The following is an 8,614-nucleotide window of genomic DNA, read 5'->3' on the forward strand; positions in this document are numbered from 1 at the left end:
AGTAAGTATTCATTATTAAAACAATCAAGATTAAAATTAAAAACCCATTTAATCTTTCAAATTTATAATAATCTCAGTGTTATTAATTGTAAGATAATGACGCAAAGCTACTCTTTAGTTAGTTAGTCAATTTATGTGGATACATGGGGAAAAGAAGCAATTTAATTTAATTTCAGACAAGATAAACCTAGGGTGCACTGTATTGCAACACACTGTAGTTAAATAGGTTGTTATTCATGCGGTCTCTTGGCGAAATATAAATGTGGTGGAATAACTGTTCCGATGCCTTGTGAGAAATCAAGAGTATTTTAAGCACGGTGGTCTTATCACACTTTATTATATAGTAATAAGTTCACAAATGATCAGAATGTGAGCCAGGTACAAACAAGTGGACAAGTGAGTCAACTAGACAAATAAGTAATCACACAAATCAAGTCATGGAAACACCCAGCTGAGTGGAGCAAAGTCTGAACCCTCCGAATGAGAAGTCTCCGACTTAATGCTCCTTTCTTGGTTGATTCTCCTCCTCTTTATACACCTCGCCGTGATGTACACATTCCAGAGTCCATCTGTTTCCCCTAAAGAGGACCTCGCCGAGATGTACACATTCCAGAGTCCATCTGTTTCTCCAAAATAGAAGTGAAGACCCCTGACGGGCCTGTTTATTCTGCAACCCCCCAACATTTGAGTGACTTTTCCGGTTGGTCCATCACCTCAAGTCATCGGTTTGTGACCTTTTCACATGACCCCACACAGGATTAGATTACCCACCCCCTAGACATTTGGGAGAGACAACTGTGAACAAATTTTTTCCTACAACAATAAACAGCAGCACGAGAAATCAAAGTGAGGAAGAATTTTGCAGAAATGTCCGTTGACTGGAATTAATCTCCTCAACTGCAAAAATTCGAAAAGCAGGATTACAAACACACTCATTGTCAACAATTTAAACAGACATATCTAACAATGATAAAGATAAGAAGCTCATACTTTCCAGAGGTTGGAGCAAGCCAGGCTCTCAACAACAGGGGGCCCGACTTACTGTGTGTCTGTGTAACAGATAGAGAGAGGGGAACACACACACATTTTGCAATGAAATACAAAATAAAATAAAGGAGAATAATTGTTGTTATTTCCTACATTGTTTTGCTGCAGCATAGAGACACAGTTAATATTGTTAATCAGAATCATTTATTTACCAAGTAATGCACATGCAAGGAATTTAACTTGGTGAAAGATGCATAACAACAAACATAGACCGAGAATAAAACAATAAAACAAAAATAAAAACAAGAATACATAATCTAAAGATAAATATGGTAAACAAACAGATAACAGTACTTTACCAGTACTTTGAAATAAGTATATTATTGTAATATAAGGCTTAATATATTCATCCTCATGATGATTTTCTCATCTATATTCCCTTCCCATACAGAGGCTTGTAGGCTATTGTTGTTTTTATTTTTATTTCATGTCTTCTCTTTACATTTCCTGCCAGCTTCTTCATATTTATATGGAATACCATTGCCATTTAAAAGGGATTATGCAGGGCCCTACGGAATTGCATATTCAGCATATAGGGAGGGGGGTGGGGGGCAGTGGCGGCTCGTCCATAGGGGGCGCTAGTGCGCCGCCCCTCTTAAAATTTGGAGATGAAAAAAAAAGAAGAAGAAAAATAAAAATAAAAAATCCTGTCAAAAAACATTATATGCCAAATCATTTAAATAGTAAATATACCGTGTTGACGCGCTAAATGTGTGTGGGAGACCGTAAGCCCCTGTCAACAACCACTTAAGTTAATGTGAACAAATATAATATATCGCCATTATCACGGAGAGAAGCCCCTCCCCTTTTTCGAGGCGCTGTTCTAATGTGTGTGTACGGCATCGAGAAAACATTTCAGTGGTTTTGGCAATGACCGGCTTCACATTGGCGGATGAAACGTGAATCTTGGTGCGCACAAATGTGCGCACGCGATTGGATTATTCGGCAGATCAGAGACCCGTATGTTCCCTCAGCCCATAGAGCAGTGTTGCCAGGTCCGCGGTTTTCCTGCGGAATCGGGCCACTTTCGAAGTGTTGCGCGGATTGATTTTTTGTCCTTGGTTCGGGTAGACCTATTTTGCATGCAAATTACATGAATATCTTTAAATATAAATCCATATTTTAAATGAAATAATTTATTCATACCCAAATCCTACCAAACTGACTCCAGATCAGCACGTACACACATTTTATTTATGATAATATACTGTATAATTACACAAGGCCATTTTAGGACCTAGGTGAAATAACTTGAGGGAAAACTGCTTTTAATGCTGGCAAACTAAACATATGTTGTTACTTTGTAGATATTACAATACATTTGGCAATGATAGCAATGCTGTTGGACTTTAAAAGCAGTGTATATGGTTTGGCACGGGCATATTTTGAGTTCTGATATTGGGCTGGTTTTTGGGCTGGTTTTGATTGGCCATTGGGCTGGTTTTGTCACACAGACCTGGCAACCCTGCTCACAATGGTTTTATATTGCTGAGGGTGAGTTGAGTGAAAAACGATGTTGCACTATTTTGGCTATATTCTTTTATAAAAATTAACCGTTTATGTTACATACAGTAATAGTCGCAAATACGATCACGGCGTCCAGCTGTCGTGTCATTTAGACCGTCAACATATACGTTTGGTGGCGGTCTCATTGAGCCACTTTGGCACCGTTTGTTTAGCTACATCCGGTCGCCCGACGTATATTTTCCTTGTGTAAATTGTGTTTTGCGTGTCTAGGAAGTGGAAGTGCAGAGACAGATCAGAAGGAAAATGTGTGTGTTCTGTTGTCTTCTGCAGGTATGTGTTTCCCTTTTGTTCAAAGTTAGAATTTTCTCTGTTTCTGCTGAAATGACTCTAGCTCATGTAGTTATTTATTTTGTCCATTAGGGGTCTCTGTTTTCCCCTTGTATGTTACATGTCATGGTTTTTGATGAGAATTGTTATTATTTAGATTGAATGTGGTCCTGTCATCCATGGACAATGGTTTTATTTTGCTGAGGGAAGTGGAAGTGCAGAGACAGATCAGAAGGCAAATGTGTGTGTTCTGTTGTCTTCTGCAGAATAAATAAATGCTGGGAAAATCCACCATCTGAGCCGACTTCTTCCATGCCCGTTCCACATCTGTTACATCTGCTCTGAACCTCTTTCATGTGAGGGTGAAACTCTTTATTTTGCAAACCTCTAAAATCCAAGGGAATGTTTCTTAAAGAATTCTGGCCTGAACCTTTCATGCCCAAAGTTACAGTGTGTTGATAGTTGTTATTGGACAATGTTGAGCACGCTGTGTTCTTGAAATAAAGCTTTGGTTTTACAATATTCTACTCAAACCTCTTTTCTTCTCATTGTTGAGTGCTATTTAAACCGCTGTAGCTTGAACTGCGCCAAAAAAAATTTCACCAGCCGCCACTGGTGGGGGGGGGGGGGGGGACACACTGGTTTGTAAGTACAGTATAGTAATTTTTAAGCGCCATGCGCCCTAGTGTCAAGTATCACAACTTGTTCTGCTCTTGCAATCAACCCTTTTATAATAACAATCAATCATATGATGATGTGTAATGTGGAAGAGATTGATAGTACTGATGAACCACAGAGACTTTTTGCTCAACTCTGGTTTACATTTGGCAGCAAAAATATCCTGATAAGAATTTATGGGGAATAAAACAGAGCTAAAAGAAGAGTGGCTATTGGACTTACATTACATAACAAATGTTGGTCGCTATCTGCCTGATAAATAAACAAAATTTTTTTTTGATACACTTCAAAATAGTTCATTATTAATCATTTTGTGGAGGGCAATCATAAACAGATTCATTGATTTCTATCTTTATTATGATGTATTCTCCTTTTTCCAATGTTTGTCAGTTAATGCATAGTTTACTTTTTCTTTTAATATTGAGATTCTTGATCTCCAAGCATTCCATTTCACTGTTTACCCCGTGTCTCCTGTGCAGAAGACCAATAAACACATTAACGTGACACATGCCCAGTGTTACAATGTAGCTCAAACATGATCCTCACGATGAAATTACTTTATTTATGGTATAGAATTCCTTAAGTGAGGCATCAGTTGCACATTTCAATAAAAACAATGAAATGTTGTCATAAGATAATAAGGAAAGCTATTAACGAATAACAAAAAAACCTCTCTCACACACACACACACACACATTCTTCCAGCACAACTGAAAAAATAAGCTATAAAAACACATTTATCCAAACAGTGTTGTGCTGTCTATAACTAGAATAGATGAGAAGGGACAAAGGGACTGATGAAGACTGTCAGGCCGAGATTCCGATCAGGACTCAAAATGCTGAGGCGTCAGTGAGCAGTTTACTAATCACAACAAAAACTCTCCTAAGAGGTGGAGGCTAAATAATGTCCTAAGAGACCAAACGCTGGATCATGAAAACTATAACAAAAATCGCTCTTTCGAGGTTGGTAATAAATGTTTCCAAAAAAGGCTCGGTGGCTCTGAATGTGGCTTTGGTGAACGACCATGAGACGAAACACTTTGGCACAGGACAGAGGAAGACGGACTATAAGCACATGAGGGTAATGGGGAACAGGTGGAAACAATCAGGGATCAGGAGACAATCAGACCGTGACATGAGGAAGGGCAAGTGACCTGAAACGAGAGGAGAGTTAGCCTTCAAAATAAAACAGGAAGTTACGAGACAAAAACCCAAGACAAGACAAGCTTCACTGCGGTGTGACAAAGACTGGGAAAACCCATGCAGAACCTCACAGCCACTTAATGAAGTCCTTGGCTGCTAAACAAATAATATGAGCCTATACTTTATTAAATATGCAATAAAGACTATTATGGCTATGTGGAAATAACAGCCATTCTAGCAAGCATTACAATGTCTAGCTCCATTTGAGGCTCATTTATGGAACCTCTCACATTAAGGATATATTAATACTGCAGGCACAGTTGAAGGGCATTGGAAAGTACTCTTCTAAATATTAAAGATGGCTGTCACTTGTAAAATATGTTGTCAGCAGGCTGAAGAATTAGGGCTATGCAAATTTCATCACATCCCCTCCCCTCACTTAATGACAAAGCAGCGATCAAAATGTCATGAAGGACAAAAAAGCTCTCCATATCTGATTTAAACAAGTCAGACACAAGATGATTATTTAATGGTCGCCGGCGCTTTAAGAAACACAGAACCACACACACACACACACACACACACACACACACAGAAGACTAACCTCACATGCTTTAGTTGTATTTGGCGACCTAACATGTGTAACCATACCAGATGTACATTTTACTTGATATTTTTAAGTATTTCAGTTGGTAACAATACGATGCGCAACAATTAGTAGTAGTTACAAAGTAGTTCCTCATTACTTCATGATCATCTAACCACTGCATATTGTTTTGTTCACCTATGCGCACAGACAGGTGCGCACATACAGGTGAGCGCGCTCCAACCAGCCGGCAGAGAGGTCCAATATGTCGCGGGAACAGCAAACCGATACCTCTGCGTTCCCACGGTGGTGAAGACACGTCGTCTCAGTCGCTCTCTGCTCCGGGTTCAAGAGACCAGGTGGGGCGCGAGGGGGAATGCAGATTCTTTGATTTCAAGACCTTGTTTGAGAACTTCACATATTACAAACTACACGGACATAAAACTAAGTCATTCATAAATAAAGAGAAATGCCTGTCGCCAACTTTCGTGGTAACGTGTCGTTATTTATAATGCGCGCCAGAATTCCACTTATTTTTCCCTGGTCCCTGTTGTCCTCAAGGAATTTAACTTGGTGAAAGATGCATAACAACAAACATAGACCGAGAATAAAACAATAAAACAAAAATAAAAACAAGAATACATAATCTAAAGATAAATATGGTAAACAAACAGATAACAGTACTTTACCAGTACTTTGAAATAAGTATATTATTGTAATATAAGGCTTAATATATTCATCCTCATGATGATTTTCTCATCTATATTCCCTTCCCATACAGAGGCTTGTAGGCTATTGTTGTTTTTATTTTTATTTCATGTCTTCTCTTTACATTTCCTGCCAGCTTCTTCATATTTATATGGAATACCATTGCCATTTAAAAGGGATTATGCAGGGCCCTACGGAATTGCATATTCAGCATATAGGGAGGGGGGGGGACACACTGGTTTGTAAGTACAGTATAGTAATTTTTAAGCGCCATGCGCCCTAGTGTCAAGTATCACAACTTGTTCTGCTCTTGCAATCAACCCTTTTATAATAACAATCAATCATATGATGATGTGTAATGTGGAAGAGATTGATAGTACTGATGAACCACAGAGACTTTTTGCTCAACTCTGGTTTACATTTGGCAGCAAAAATATCCTGATAAGAATTTATGGGGAATAAAACAGAGCTAAAAGAAGAGTGGCTATTGGACTTACATTACATAACAAATGTTGGTCGCTATCTGCCTGATAAATAAACAATTTTTTTTTTGATACACTTCAAAATAGTTCATTATTAATCATTTTGTGGAGGGCAATCATAAACAGATTCATTTATTTCTATCTTTATTATGATGTATTCTCCTTTTTCCAATGTTTGTCAGTTAATGCATAGTTTACTTTTTCTTTTAATATTGAGATTCTTGATCTCCAAGCATTCCATTTCACTGTTTACCCCGTGTCTCCTGTGCAGAAGACCAATAAACACATTAACGTGACACATGCCCAGTGTTACAATGTAGCTCAAACATGATCCTCACGATGAAATTACTTTATTTATGGTATAGAATTCCTTAAGTGAGGCATCACTTGCACATTTCAATAAATACAATGAAATGTTGTCATAAGATAATAAGGAAAGCTATTAACGAATAACAAAAAAAACTCTCTCACACACACACACACACATTCTTCCAGCACAACTGAAAAAATAAGCTATAAAAACACATTTATCCAAACAGTGTTGTGCTGTCTATAACTAGAATAGATGAGAAGGGACAAAGGGACTGATGAAGACTGTCAGGCCGAGATTCCGATCAGGACTCAAAATGCTGAGGCGTCAGTGAGCAGTTTACTAATCACAACAAAAACTCTCCTAAGAGGTGGAGGCTAAATAATGTCCTAAGAGACCAAACGCTGGATCATGAAAACTATAACAAAAATCGCTCTTTCGAGGTTGGTAATAAATGTTTCCAAAAAAGGCTCGGTGGCTCTGAATGTGGCTTTGGTGAACGACCATGAGACGAAACACTTTGGCACAGGACAGAGGGAAGACGCAGACTATAAGCACATGAGGGTAATGGGGAACAGGTGGAAACAATCAGGGATCAGGGGAGACAATCAGACCGTGACACATGAGGAAGGGCAAGTGACCTGAAACGAGAGGAGAGTTAGCCTTCAAAATAAAACAGGAAGTTACGAGACAAAACCCCAAGACAAGACAAGCTTCACCACGGTGTGACAAAGACTGGGAAAACCCATGCAGAACCTCACAGCCACTTAATGAAGTCCTTGGCTGCTAAACAAATAATATGAGCCTATACTTTATTAAATATGCAATAAAGACTATTATGGCTAAGTGTGGAAATAACAGCCATTCTAGCAAGCATTAAAATGTCTAGCTCCATTTGAGGCTCATTTATGGAACCTCTCACATTAAGGATATATTAATACTGCAGGCACAGTTGAAGGGCATTGGAAAGTACTCTTCTAAATATTAAAGATGGCTGTCACTTGTAAAATATGTTGTCAGCAGGCTGAAGAATTAGGGCTATGCAAATTTCATCACATCCCCTCCCCTCACTTAATGACAAAGCAGCGATCAAAATGTCATGAAGGACAAAAAAGCTCTCCATATCTGATTTAAACAAGTCAGACACAAGATGATTATTTAATGGTCGCCGGCGCTTTAAGAAACACAGAACCACGCACACACACACACACACACACACACACACACACAGAAGACTAACCTCACATGCTTTAGTTGTATTTGGCGACCTAACATGTGTAACCATACCAGATGTACATTTTACTTGATATTTTTAAGTATTTCAGTTGGTAACAATACGATGCGCAACAATTAGTAGTAGTTACAAAGTAGTTCCTCATTACTTCATGATCATCTAACCACTGCATATTGTTTTGTTCACCTATGCGCACAGACAGGTGCGCACATACAGGTGAGCGCGCTCCAACCAGCCGGCAGAGAGGTCCAATATGTCGCGGGAACAGCAAACCGATACCTCTGCGTTCCCACGGTGGTGAAGACACGTCGTCTCAGTCGCTCTCTGCTCCGGGTTCAAGAGACCAGGTGGGGCGCGAGGGGGAATGCAGATTCTTTGATTTCAAGACCTTGTTTGAGAACTTCACATATTACAAACTACACGGACATAAAACTAAGTCATTCATAAATAAAGAGCGAAATGCCTGTCGCCAACTTTCGTGTAAACGTGTCGTTACGACGTTAACCGGTTACGCTGCGCATGCGCGACAGACGAGATTCTTGGCGACTTGCCAGGTGTTACCTCTCAGCGTTCCAGCTGTTGTCCTTCAAAACAAGAGCTCAACATTGAGCTGTATTCAGAGTGGCCGTATC

The 8,614-nt window shown here is 39.2% G+C and overlaps 1 long non-coding RNA gene across 1 annotated transcript; it reads right to left on the reverse strand.

Moving 5' to 3' along the window:
- Positions 1–318: 318 nt before the first annotated feature.
- LOC130192748 (uncharacterized) lies at positions 319–5,709 on the reverse strand. Its single transcript, XR_008831433.1, has 2 exons — positions 5,447–5,709; positions 319–1,049 (listed from the first exon to the last, which is right to left on the reverse strand). It is a non-coding gene; the product is annotated as an uncharacterized LOC130192748 (long non-coding RNA).
- Positions 5,710–8,614: the final 2,905 nt, after the last annotated feature.

This window comes from Pseudoliparis swirei, chromosome 4 (assembly GCF_029220125.1).
Source record: "Pseudoliparis swirei isolate HS2019 ecotype Mariana Trench chromosome 4, NWPU_hadal_v1, whole genome shotgun sequence".
Lineage (NCBI taxonomy): Eukaryota > Metazoa > Chordata > Actinopteri > Perciformes > Liparidae > Pseudoliparis > Pseudoliparis swirei.